Source organism: Adiantum capillus-veneris, chromosome 5 (genome assembly GCF_014529385.1).
Source record: "Adiantum capillus-veneris isolate H3 chromosome 5, ASM1452938v2, whole genome shotgun sequence".
Lineage (NCBI taxonomy): Eukaryota > Viridiplantae > Streptophyta > Polypodiopsida > Polypodiales > Pteridaceae > Adiantum > Adiantum capillus-veneris.
The window spans coordinates 57,258,065-57,273,024 of record NC_140935.1 but is presented as its reverse complement, the minus strand read 5'-3'; positions in this window follow the sequence as shown (position 1 = coordinate 57,273,024).

Sequence of the window (14,960 nt, the reverse complement as noted above, 5' to 3'; positions counted from 1 at the left end):
AATGAGCCTTTGGAACCGGAATAGGCCGCAGATTCCAAGGCACATGAGGTATTGTGAAAATTACCATAGGAGCTACAATATAAGGATCAACACATCCTATCTCATGTGGCTCAAATGCAAAAGCCTTACCATGCTTTGAAAGCATTTCTTTGAAGCACTTTGTCTCCTCCTGTGTTAGAAACTCTTCGCAACCAATCTGCAACTCTTGAAAGGACTCCTTTGTGAAGGTATGCCCGATCTTTTTAGGATTCCGCAAACTTGGTTGTAAAGAAGCCTGTTCAATCTGTTCCTTGTTGTTGGGTGGTAAGGGTGAAGCTACTGGTTTCACCTTCTTTGCTACACTCTTGTATTTAGTTTCAACATGGACTTCTGGGCCAACCGTTTGGCTTTCTTTAAAGGCTTCTATTACTTGATACATTTCCATAGAGCAAACTTCCACAATTTCATTTTCAAGATGCAAACTAGACCTCATTATAGCATCAAGCTTACCCATAGTATCTACAAAAGAAACTTTTTCACACAAACCCAAAAAAAATTCAGTAGGCTTTAGCAACCCACTCTTTTTCATGCATATTTGTACATTATGCACATATTGCCTCTCATATCTCTTCAAATCTTCATGTTTTGTAAAACATACTGATCCATTCCTTGTTACCAAGAAGCTCATCGAGAAAGTTTCACCTATTTTTGGATCAAGCGAGACCCTTTTTCTTTCTGTACCACTGCAATCCCGCTTTACAATGGTACTTGGCCAAAACCCATCATTTCTCTATGATCATGAAACTCTTTGCTTACCTTTGGTAGAGGATGTTCTCTTAGGTTGTCACGATTTCTTTCATGGTTTACACAGACTGTGAGAAATTGGACAGCTCATTTACCATCTTTGCTACGTATTCTAGCATATGCTGAACCATCGTCCATTAACTTTGTTTCCATTCGAACTCCCACAATGTAGGGTTGTCCAAGGATGAGATGATATGAAGATGTATCCGGTACAAAGAAGTTTTGGTCAATCTTTACATCACCTATTGTTACCTTCACACCTGGACATGCTGCATACAATTCACCGGATGAATTGTTTGCCACTTTTACCATCCAGCCATGATCTGTGTCCATCGGCCATTTGCACTTGTTGTAGAGACTCTTTGACATTATGTTTATTTCTGAACCATGGTCAATCAAGGCAACAAATGGCTCTTCAAGATCACCTACCTTGACCAAAGTTTTTGTAGTAGCCCTTGCCCGATGACTTCGTGAATAGTAACTCCTAGGAATATCTTCAACTTCTTTATCATCATTTGAGAAATACACTTGCTTCACTCTCCCACTAGATTGGTAGCATCCTACCACAACTCCATCATTCTCCTTATTTTGCAGTTGCATCCCTTGTGTCTTTGAGGTTTCCCCTTCAACCTATGGACAAGAAACTTCAGCAAGGGTTTGCCTCTTTCTCTTGATGATGTCAATGATCTCCTCATGGAATTCAAGCTTTGCAATGCCAAGAACTTCTCCCAGAGTAAACTCAATCTTGCTATTCAAGATCCTTTCCTCCAAGATTTTCTTTAAATCTGTAGCAACCTCAATATCAGATTGTAGTTTATAAGTTGGGCCTTTTGTCTTACCTGTCATTGGCTCTTTCTTCTTTCCTGTTGTAGACTCCTCCATGAGTACCTCAGGTGGAGATGATCCTTGTGTTGAGGGTGTTTGAGAAGGCATTGAGTTGCTTCTTCCCCCACTTCTAGAAGCTCTTTTTGATGGTCCTTCATCATCATTCTCACGTCTGCGCTTCTCTTCTACAATTGCCTCATTTTGTTGGCATTTTGTAATGTAAGCATACACTGACAATGAGTCCACTAGATCATTCCATCCTGTTTCTAGACGTATGCAATCACCTGCTTCATGTAGAATCTCTTTTGTAAGCTTTCCCTTTTTAGCTAATTGCATGACATTTGGCCAAATTTGACCATGATGGTCACTCACCTCTTCATCACAAAAATGTTCAATTTTTACTCCATAAGTAGATGCCTCAACTGAAGAGGTGGCATGCTTGGTTGCCATATCTTCAACTAAGGTTTGCATTCCCCCCTTCCCAAAGTTAGCTCTCAAGGGTAGACCTGTCTCTCTTAAGTGGATTTTACCATCCTTAAAAAAGACAAAATCATCTATTAACAAACCCTTCTTTGGGCTGTTGTCTTTGCCTAGGAAGTGGCCCTGCTGGTTGGCCTTTTTCTTCAAGCTTTGCAAACTTCACCTTCAAGTCACGCATTCCCTTCACAAGCTCATCTAGCATGGACTCATCAAACCTAGGAGCGATAAAAGTAGGCTTTACCATTTTGTCAGAAGTTGAGGTGGAAGGACTTGTAGTGTTTACTACCATCTTGTCCCTTCTTCTTTGTCGTTTGGCAAGCAGTGAGACAACACCTTCAACCTCATTCCAGTCGGTCTTTAGTCCTTGCTCAGCATCTTTATCTTCAAGAAGAAGCTCCAAATTTTCTTGAAACTCTTTACCTGCAGCTTGTAAGAAAAGATCTGTCTTCTCTGCATCTAGTGTGGCCCTTTCTGTCCTAGTGAGTTGTGCATAGCGTCGCTCAAATTCCCTAAGTAGCTTTGTTATTGATAGTCCTTGCTTTGGCTTGACTACCCATTCTAAGAATGTCCTTTTGGTCCCTCTCTCCGATTCCTCCATGAAATATTCCTCCTTTAAAGCTACTTTGAGTTCTTCCCAATTTCTCCCATGCCCATCTTTACTTGCCCTAACATGCTCCCTAATTTTTGGAGCAACAACTAGCTCAAAGCTTTGAATCATCTCACCTTCTGACACGCGATGCAACTCCATCTCCTTCACATACTCGCGTAAGTACTTGGTTATATCTTTGCCATTGAACTGATCCATTCTGTTGACGACCGCTTGTATGGCCTTCGTTGCTGAAATCTCCCTTCTTTAAATAGCATGTTGTTGTTGCATGAACATTGCAAATGCTTGAAACATTTGCATTGTTGCTCGGTCAAAATGCATGTTGCTCAACATGATCACCCATGGTTACCCACAAACTCTCACCCTAGCAGATTCGCGTCGGGTTCACCAAAAATATGTCGATAAATTTGCGATCTTGCCAGGAAAGCACCGGGCTTATGGCTGTGAGAGTTTGTGAGAGAACTCAACAAAAACTATATGAAGGAGTTAAACCATAGATTCCATGAAGACTAGGGTTTGGAAAGAAGTGCAATCAAAGAAGACTCACTCTTTCTCTCTTGCATTCACACACACAAAGAAAGAACGCAAAAGAGAATGTCAAAACAATACGAAGATGAAAACATCAAGGCTATGGTCATATCGTATCATGGGTAATATGAAAGGGTTAATGGATGAGTTAATGGCATTCAATCTTGGCTGACCAAATAGGCTACGAATTGTTCTTTGGAATTGTAGTTTTGTGCTTATCATAATATATATATTTTGTCTAGTGATTGGGATTAATTGTGTGTTGCTTCATAGCAAGATAACTACGCTTACATCAAAAGAAAAATTATAGTCTATGAGAGGTAGTATGATGGGATCCGGTGATAGAAGTATTTCATTGAGCCTTTCAGGGCCAAAGAGAAACACTATACTTTGTTGAAAGTGTATTTTACGGCTAATCCATACGTTAATTCTAATAGATTGTACAGAGTGAAAGCGATAGAAATGATCATCATGTGGGTTATTCATCTAGGATAGTATGTGAGAAATGTAGATATGAGAGAAGTGAAGAGATGAAAGGTTTCCCTCCCAAGCCCTATTCTTGCCCGTAGGCAATAAGGATACTGCGGGGAGAGATGTACCTGTAGCAAGAGAACCTAGAGAGGATGAATTACTAAGAATGAGAGAGGTAGGTTTGGTTAAGGAGATGAGATTAGATACATATATATATATATATGTCGGATTAGAGATGAAAAAGAAAACAATAAGAAATCAAGAAAACATCAATGTAGAACACATGAAGAGGTCCCCTTTTATAGGTGAAGGGAACCCCTAAGGGTTTACACAAGAAGAGAGGAGCCAGTGTGAACAGGAATTGGAAAAGTTGGAAATGAGCTGCCCCTGCATGATGTGGGCAGACTGGGGTCTAGTATTTTGATCATATCTCCTCAACCGTGGCTCCAAATAAAAAAGTAAAAATATGGGCAAAAACTTCAGCTCATTAGCTACGATTTTCATTTTAAAATTGTTTTCCAATTCGGATTGGAACCTTGTGTAAAAAATTCATCAAAATAGAGTCCATTTATGGCAGCAAAAGTCTTCATGTGGTCTCCTTAGCCTAGACTTTCATTGAATTCCAAAGGACACCTCATGCCATATGAAAGCATGACATTGCTCCTTAACAAAGTTTTGTAATCATGCTTGCAATAATGCATTAAAATAAGTGTATCTTTGAAATCATGCCACCGAGTGTCCCACTAGGATTTGATTCCCTCCTAGTAGCTATTTAAAAAGAAATATAAGAAAAGTATAAAAAATACATAGAATATATATATTGGAGTTTAACCTAGATATAAGATCTAGCTAGGGTGTGAGATGATAATGAGATAGTAGAAATAAAGAATCAATGCTTTTTGCCCCAAGTTAAAGAGGCGGAGCTATTGATACTTTTCCCATAGTATTTTCTGATGGTAAAGTAAGGATATGTTACCCTTGAGAAAAATAATAGGATGAGATAGAAGGTTTATTATTATATTTAAATATGCATATGTACACTATAGGAAATATAATTATGTATCTAAAAAATACAAGATAGATCTTGTAGCATGCGTTCCCACTATGTACGTGTCACAGCACGACAACGCGCGGATGCCATGGCTATGAGCTGAGGAGAGAGCTCATGAGAGAACTCTCTCTTTGAACTTGATACCTAATGCTAGAAACGGACCCGTGGCTGTCCTGAAAAATACCCGAAACAACATACTGCTAATAATAAATGAACGAATCCGTATACTTCAACATGCCTCGCATAGTACATAATCAATGATGTATGCAAACAGAGAGAGACAACGAGTGAGAGAGAGGAAGAGAACATGCGCAGGTGCACCTCCTAGAGCGCAGTGCTACGTCTGGCACAATGAGAGAGAAGAGAGAAGAAGAGAAGAATAAGACGACGTTGGGTGCAATCTCCCCCCGTGCAAGAGTGGCCATTTCCCTCTTACACGTATTTGATTTATAGATTTCTTGAATGGTCAAATTGAGTACAAACTGGCGGGCCGGACATAAACGGCCAAATCTCATAAAGAGCACTTGAATAATCAAATATACATAAAATGTAATATCCTTCTGCATAATCCACTATCTGTTGATGCATTTGCCACCTATCAGCTGCAATAAATGGGTAAATATCAATTTTATAACATACCTCTCCGTTGGAAAGCAGTTGTCCTCACTTGCAAAGAGAAGAAATCTGCAAACGATACTTATCAAAAACAGTGATTAGAAATTTGTTTCAAAAAATTTAGCATAGAATAAAAATAGTGAAACTAAACAACATTACATATGCTTGCCGTCATCCACATACTACCTATTCTAGTGTCCCATACCACTAGAATCAGTAGTATATCCTGATAAATCAGTATATCATTGGTCACACTCATCATTTAATAAGTCAATTCTCATCAAAGTTGGTAGTGAGTTCTTTTATTACTCCATTTATAAAATGAGTACCATTGTCACTCACAATCTCAAAGGGACAACCAAATCTTGTAACAATGTTCATAAAGAGAAACTTGGCAGTTGACCTTGCATCGGCCTTACGTGTCGCCCTGGCTTCCGCCCACTTTGTCACATAGTCAGTGACAACAATAATATATCAAGATTGAGTGCTATGAGCTACAGGACTAATTGGGCCTACAAAGTCTAAACCCCATTTTTCAAATGGTTGAGTCACTTTAATAGGATGTAAGGGCATCCTATCCTTTTGTTGTGTGATCTTGTAACGTTGGCATTCATCACATCCTTTTGCAAAAAGTGATCCATCCTTAAATAAGGTTGGCCACCAATAGCCTGATTGCAATACCTTTCTAGCTGTTAGTTCCCTTGAGAAATGTCCTCCGGCTATACCCATGTGGCTTCTTGCAGTATGTACAAATACTCATTCTCAGAATATCGTCCTTCCCTAGCCTGTAGAGAGTTCCCGCAATGAGAGAGTAAGGTTCACATTCTTTTAACAATTTTGGAGCTCTGTCTTTACGAAGCTCTTTGGGTGGAAAACCATTAACTAGAAAGTTCACAACCTTCTCACTCCATTCAGGTATGGTTTCGACTAGGAATAGAGAAGTATCAGGAAATTCATCATCGACTCCAGTAGGGGCTTCCCCATTGGGTATGCGAGACAAATGATCAGCCATGACATGTCTTTTACCAGGTCTCACCACAATGGTAAGATCAAACTCAAGGAGAATTAACAACCATCTTGTAATTCTTCCCGTGGAACAAGGTTTATTTACTAGATACAACAAGGATTGATAATCAACATAGAACACAAACTTGTTGGCCAGAAGGTAGTAGCGAAATTTCTTCACTGCATAAATCATACCTAAACCTTCTCGCTCTGTATTGGTGTAGTTTCTTTCGGCATCATTCAACTGACGACTTGCAAAGCTAATGGGGTAGTCCAGTTTATGTTCTCCTGGTTGAGCTAGAACACACCCAATAGCAAAGTTCGATGCATCAATATGCACATGAAAAATTACATTCCAATCGGGCACTCGTAGAATAGGAGCGCTAGTCAAGGTCTTTTTCAATGACTCATAAGCATGGTCACACTCCGTAGTCCATTGGAACTCAATAAGAAGCTTGTAAAAAGGACGAGCTATCTCGGCAAAGTTTAAAATAAACCGTCGATAATAACCAACATGGCCCATGAACCTTTTAACTCCTTTATAGTTTGTAGGTGGTGGTAATTCAGCAATGGCTTTAATTCTGCTCTCATCTGTGGAAATCCCATTTTTGGACACTATATGCCCTAAAATGACTCCATGTTTAACCCAAAATTGGGATTTGAAAGGGTTTAAGGAGATGCGATACAATCTACACTTCTCAAACACTTTTCGTCAGCATGATAGATGTTCTTTCCAAGAGGAATAAACACAAAGGTCATCTAAGAAAGCTTTACAAAACTCCCTCAAATATTCTCTAAAAGCAATGTTTATTAATCTTTGAAAGGTAGCCGGGGCATTGGTTAAGCCAAAAGCCATAACACGAAATGCGAACACTCCAAATTCGATTATAAAGGCTGTTTTAGCTTGGTCCTCCAGCGCAATTGTGATTTGATTGTAGCCAGAGTACCCATCTAAAAAGCTATAAGCTTCCTTCCCTGCAACTCTTTCAAGCACATGTTCTGAATATGGCAAGGGGTAATGGTCCCTCCTAGTGGCGGCATTGACCTTCTTGAGATCCATGCACACTCTGAGTTTCCCATTTTTCTTTGGCACAATCACTATTGAAGACACCCATTCTGAGTGCTCAATAGGGTATATGAATCCGCATTCCACAAGCTTTTCAATCTCTTCTTGAACGATTTTTGCATATTTAGGATTCATTGGGTAGGGTCGTTGCTGAACTAGTTTAGCCATGCTATTCATAGGGATTGTGTATTGCACCACGGAAGCTGGAACACCTTTCATGTCATGATATGTCCAAGCAAATATATCCATGAATTCCTTGAGAAGTTCTTTAAGTACACACTCCTCAAACGTTGTCAGATCTTGGGCAATGAAGACAGGTTTAGACTCTTCTCCTGGGTCTGCTAACTCTATTTCCTTAACTATCGCTGGACCATCATAGACTCCATTTCTACCATCGATAGGTTTTCTTTGAGCCTTTGTATACACAACCTTACGTTCGTCTGTGGTATAGGATTTGAAATGTTTAGGTGCAGGGTGTAAGTCTGTGGGGTCCTGTTGGTCTGTGGACTGTGATTTAACTTCTGATTCCTTTTGTTGTTGAGCTAACTCTTGATTTTGTCGTATCCTGACGGTACGGCTCAACTTTGGCTTATCTGTAGCCTCTAGTTGGGCAATGTCAATGGGTTGTGGACTACACCACATAACGCTTTGAAGGTATTCACCCCAGTTATCTACCAACTTTCGATGAGCATCACATGCCCCTATATAATTAAGCCATTCTGCGGTAGATTTCTTTTCATTTATTCTAGCACACACATTTTCTCGATATCGTCGCCTCTTATATCTCTTACTCTTCTTGTTTAATTCTCGATTACGGTCGATTTCTAGTGAAGACTCACTAGATGAATCACTACTTGTGTCTTCTGCTCCCTTGGATAGATTATCATCTAGGTTACCACTGGGCCCTGAATGGTTTGTCCCCACATTTGCACTAAGATTTAACTCAGATTCTTTGTCCTCAGAGTCAATTTCAACTGATGATTTTGACCCCAAATCGTGTGGGCTATAGTCTTGTGAGGCGCTACTGGTTTCAATGCCAGTCAAACTTTCATCTTGTAGATCATCAGAAGCTATATGCATTTCTTCTAGCATGTTTAAGGGTACAAGTGGTGGTATTTCATCCCCCTCAGGTGTTACCCAGGTCGTCCCCCTATTTCCCCAAGTTTCTATGGTTACTGCTAGGTGGACCCAATCCACATTGTCCGACTCAGTCATCCCAGGTAGTACATCCATATAAGGAGAATCTTCCCCAACATCAGTGTCCGCTTTACATGTGTAACAATACTGCAATGTGGACCCAATCCACATTGTCCGACTCAGTCATCCCAGGTAGTACTTCCATATAAGGAGAATCTTCCCCAACATCAGTGTCCGCTTTACATGTGTAACAATACTGCAATGGGGCCAAGTGAACTGTGGTGTCAGATCTATGATCGATTATAAACCTGTTTCCTAGAGGATGTGCTCGACCCGTCACAAGATCCACTCGAATGACAGAATCTTGGAACTGCAAGTAGACATGGTTTTTAGACCAGTCATGCACCATTTTTGCTTCCCTCATGAAAGGATGTCCTAAGATCATCTCCGATGCCATAGTGTGCTTGGATAAATCCATAGAAATAAAGGTAATCCTTATTTTAAGTCCAAAGACCTTGATCTTGAGATCTTCTAGCATCCCAATAGGTTTAAAAATAGACCCATTGGCCATCTTCACTACTATGGTTGTGGTCGCAAGGTGAGGTCTTCCCATAGTTTCCCAACAATTTTTAGTCACAATGCTAACCCCAGTGCCACCAGCAAGGATTCCCTTCACAGTTAATCCCTTAGTAGTGATTGGTATAGTCGCATTAGATTCATCACCCTCAAAGTATTGTCCCAACTTGTTAACAGGTATTTCTATAACAAGGTTCTGATCTAAGTTGGGTTGTGGATCTAAGTGTTCCTCCTCTATTGGCATCTCCCCAGTTCCATCCATCTGTGCGAATTGTGGTAGCCCAAACTTCAGTTCTCCATTGAGGAAGGCTCGAAGGGCTGAGACTAGCTCGGGGTCTTTATATAGTTTGGACATGATGGTGGTTCTAACTTCTGAAGACATGGAATCCATCAATTTGGCAATGTTTAACAGCACCTTTTGGCCTTGAGTCCCTTGACGTGGGGAATATGGGATCTCCATTTCTTCGATAGGATCAGGTAGTCCCTCTGTAAACATTCTTTCCATCAAGAAGTGAGTACGCCCACTTTCCCATGACTTTAAGTCACTTTCTTCTTGGATGACACTAGGTATGTCCAAGGGTCTATGGACTTGGTGAGGTTGTTGTTGCGTAGGGAACATGGTGTCTGTAATTTGGATCTTCCTAGGTGGTGGTTCTAGATCCCTTTGGGTATCTTCTACCAAACTCCTTAATTGCTTGACTCGCTCAATATCCTCTGTAGGGTTTGGGTAAGTTCCTATCTTCTTTTTAGATCCTGGCCATTGTGGCTCATGAAGATCTTCCTTGTTGGTTTCTATGTTAGTGGTCGTTTTGGTCTCCATGGTTTCACCTGAATCAGAATCTTCTTCAGCGTCGTTCATATATACGGGGTCGTCACCAGTCCCTATGTTGGTCTTTGAACTGGGGTCTGACTTCGCTACTTTTTGCGATCTCTTTCTTCGTGTTTTCTTCTTTTTCTGAGATTGGGCAATTGATGCCGTGTCTCTTTCCTCAAGAATATAATTTTGTTTTTGGAGCATCGATCGTGTGAGTACGTTTACTCGTACCACGGGTGTACTTGGTGATGGCTCCTCAGTAACTTCAATCAAGTTTAATGGCGTGATCTTCGGTGCATTTGGATTATTTGGACATTGGGCAATCAAATGATCTATGCCACATCGATTACACATGAGTATCGGCATTGTAGACGTGCTTGCTTGATTGGTTTACATTAGTGTGGCATTCTTTTGTAGCCTAATAGGACACTCGGCTACACAATGTGGACCTCCACACTCATAGCATTGAAGAGGTAGTCTCTTAGCAGTGTAGTTGATATTTTGGCCTCTTGCCACAAGAGCAGCTACTTGATATACATGTTTGACTTGTCCCCAATAGTCCTCCATGTAGTATTGTGGACTTTCTTTAAGCACATCCATCCCATAGGCAATATTAGGATCTATATCTTCCTCATAGCCTTCCAAACAAGAAATAGATGACTCACAACCCACTTGATTCACAGAAGTGATTCTCGGATGTGGTGGTTGCGGTCCTAGCACTAAAGGTGGTAAGGGTGCTGTTTGAACAACATTTTGGGCCCTAGGGACCATGTGTTGTGCTGTTTTTTCAAGAGGTGGGGCCGGCATCAAGGCAGGCACTCGAGGTGTGTCTGTCCATGCTAAGGTTGGTCTATTGGCCATCGCACGCTTAAATACTATGCAATCCTTAGCTTGATGACCATACCTCCCACATGCATTGCAGTTCCCATTGAATTTTATTCTAAAAGTAGGGCATTCACTGGTACTATGCGGTCCATAGCATACTGAGCACCATTGCTGCTCCCTTCTTGGATACATATGATTGTTTTGCAGAGCACGATTGTCTCTAAGACTCTCTTGAATAGCCTTGGTGAGATCTGCTAAAGTCATCTCAGATATCTTTGGCTCCTTAGCAATAGGCTTTAGGGTCATTGGCTAATGCCCTGATGCTTGCGAGCTAATAGATTTAGGCTCAACAGACACTCTTTCTCCTTGAATCATTAAATTATCCTCCAATTGGATCGCATTGGTGGTGACCACTTCCCAAGTGGTGATACCTCTAATGACTAGGCCATTGTAGATATCCTCATGTCTCAATCCCCTAATGAATCTATCAAGCAATTGGTTATTGTTGAAGCGCTCATTTGGATTACAACGAGAATTCAAATGCTTCAAGGGACTTATAAAGTCTCTCACCGACTCTCCTTCCTCTCGTTGGGCTTTCTGAAGCTGAGAGGCTACACCCCAAAGCACTCCCTCTCGTATGTATTCTTTTAAGAACAGTCTCCTATGAGTAGGGTAAATCGTTTTCTTTTCCACCCTTAGGGTTCTATACCAATCCCCAGCCTTTCCACTTAAGGTTAGGCTTAAAGCATTGCTCTTATGTAGGTCATTGTGTTCTCCTAGAGAATCGCATATTTGTTCAAACACTTCGATATGCTTTCTCACATCCCCGTCTCCACTAAATTTTTGTGTGAGCTTGGCTATTTGTACTGCCTTACTTCTAGGCTCTCTATCAGGCGTGTTACGCATATTCTCAGAAATAGATCGACCAATAGCTTGAGCAAATGTTTCCAAGTCACCTAAGTGACCAGGTACCGTGGGTGAAGGCGCTCCAGAGACTACATGTGGAGTAGGTATTGGCATTGGGCTTGGCGCATAGGAAGCCCTTGGGTTCCATGTTGGGTACGATGTTGTGCCATGTGGTGGTCCATAGTTCATATGAGTGGCCCTAGGCATAGCAGACGTCGGATGTGACATGCTAATGCTAGCCGGTATAGTCCCATGGAAATAAGAACTTGTGTATTGTGGTTGTGGAGCATAGGTAGTTGAAACAATGGGAGGGGTAGGGACTACATGAGTACGTGGACCCATAGGTGCATACGATTGGTTCGCACTTGTAGGTACTATTGCAGGCATTGAGCTACCATGTAGCGGTGCTTTACTAACAAACGAGGTCCATGGCGTGTTTCTTGGCATGCCCATCATTGGGGTAGGCATGGTAGCCATGGTTTCATCAACGGAAAGATGACCTAGACTTGGAAAAGTAAAGCTATCACTTGTGGGCTCAGATTGCATTGAGACCCCTGGCGAAACAACATATGGGGGATCGATGGGACTCATTGGGGGAGTCTCCATTTGTGATAGAGTGGGTTGTTTCCCTTTGCCTGTGTCTAAAAATCGCATAGGAACCGTCGAAGGTATGTTTATTCCTCGATTTTGCCTCTCGGACTGGATAATCCTATGGATGACATTGCAAATCATGTGTTGTTGTTCCTCCAGACTAGTGGCACTAGATGTGGATTGTACAACTTCTAACCAAGCCACATGGTATGTGTAGCCCATGTATAGGTCGGTCAAAGTCTCCGTGTGTAGGTCATATTTCCAATTTTCATTGAGAAATACCCCGTCCAAACTTGGTGTAATAGAGGGTTGCCATGAGGTGGATGCACTGTTGCTTCCCATGTTTTGACTTTTAGTCACCGCTACCTTAGAGGCGACTTTGGAAGGTGGTAGCTTGGTAGGGCCCTCAATAAATGAGGTAGGTAGAATGTCCACGTGGACACTCTGAGGGAGTGTGGGGTATACAGGAGATGTGAATGGTGATTCTACTTCCCCACCCCCTTCGTTTACTTCACTAGCCGTAGGTTCAGAGCGCGTAGCTCTACTAAAAGTTTCCATCAAACGGCTAAAAACACTAGTTCCAGGTTGTTGGGCCCAGCAAGGGACGGTTTCATTTGTTCCCCCGGGGCTTTGTGTAAGATTCTCTTCCATAATATCGTACTCAAAGGAAGAGTCGCTAGCCGCTATATTTGGGTCTTGGGTTACACTACCTTGGGTCCCCGCCGAGGGCATAGACCCTAGCGTGGAAGCATAGTGAGTACCCCCGTAAATCGAAGCACTAGCTAGTTGTTCGGACTCTAGCACATGACCAGAGCGTAGATACATGTGCTTTGGGTGCCCTACAAGTGTCGGAAAGTACCCTTAAAAGTTACTTGCTTTGTTTTGTGGGTGTTTTGCATCCCATTTTCTACTTGATTTTTTCTTGTTTTTTGAATGTTTGATTTTTTTTATATTGAAGTGTGTGATAGCTCGAAACGAGCGTATCACTTAAAGGGTCGTTGTGTGCTTTACAGCACAATTTTCGGGCATCTGACGTTCCGTTGGTCCTCAAAAATCAATTTTTAGCTACGTTGTGAAGGATGAAGAGTATAGATCTCTCGAGATAATATGGGCTGATCTTCTCTCACTAATTTTCTCAATTTGACACACACTCAACCTCGACTAGCCTCGACTAGCTCCGATTAGCTTCCCTCTACACCGTACAACTCCCACTACACTCCATTGCACTCAAAGACACCAAGGAAGCAATAAAATCAAGCAAAAAAGTGAGAAAAAAACCATGGAAATCTCTACACTTTTGACCATAGCTCAAAGATCTTCACTTCTTTTCAAACGCCCTTCCATGTGTTAGTAGGGCTTCCATAGGTACTCCCATATATACACATAGCTTGACCAAAACCCACTCAAATCAAGCTTAATTTGAAAACCCACAAAGTTCAGCAAAAAAAATCAAAAAAAGTGATGGAAAACTTGGGGGAAACCTTGCCCTTTGATATATGTACAAGCAAGGCATTGCAGCACATAGTTTACCCTCGACTAGCTGCACCACAAGGAGCTGCACACACCATAGCCACCATACCTCAAAACAAGATGAAGAGAGGTCAATATGCAGATCTAAGCACCCAATTTCATCAAACCATTGAGGAGAGACACACTCTCAACTCACCAGATCGGGTTCTCGACTAGCAAGACAGGCTGCTCTACTCCCAAACGCCTCTATCCCTCGCGGCAATCAGGGCTTCTTGCTGCTAGATCTTCCTCTGTCAAATCCCCCACTCACTCACGACCTCAAGCTGATAAAAACTCCGTTTTTTTCATATTTTTCAAGTACTAAGTGACTCTTTCAAGTCTCGACACGTCTATGTACAAAAACAGCAAAACTATGCACCCCGCACAACTGGCCCGCATGCGTAGAGACAGCTGGCACACACCGCCTTTGTACACTTTGTACAAGCATGATTTATTTACATATAAGGGACCCAAAAGCATTAAAAAACCCTTTCCAAATTCCTTTGGTTGGCTTGCATCATTCCGTAAAAACACGTCACATATTGCCCCCCCAACAAGCATGGAACACTTCCAAGTGTTTCATGTACATTTGTTGCTTCATCACATGATTCTAGTCACATAAGGCCTGATTTGGATCCCATTGACTCTTGCCTTATGCATCTTTCCATCCAAGTCCTTGAGCTGATAGCTTCCATTATCATACACCTTATGCACCACAAAAGGACATTCCCACTTTGCCTTGAACTTTGTTTGAAAGGTATTGTCCAAAGCACTATTATACCTCATAACCAACATGCCTTCACATAGCCCTTTTTCCTTTATCTTTTCATTGAATACATCAGCCCTTCTTCTTCCCAAGTCTTCATAGTATCTAATGGCACTTTCTCTATCCAACAAGAGGCTATGCACAGATGCCAATCTCTCTTTTACATGCTCTTCCTCAACCAAACTATGCTTCAAAATGAACTCCAATGAAGGAAGCATCACATTAATCGGCATAACACACTCTTCTCCATACACCAAATGAAATGGAGTGAATCCCGTGGATGATTTTTGAGTCACTCTACATGCCCACAATGCCCTCTCCAAATACATATCCCAATATTTTGGATGTTCTTCCACAAGCTTGAACAATATCTTCTGTAAAACTCCATTGAATGCCTCCACCAAC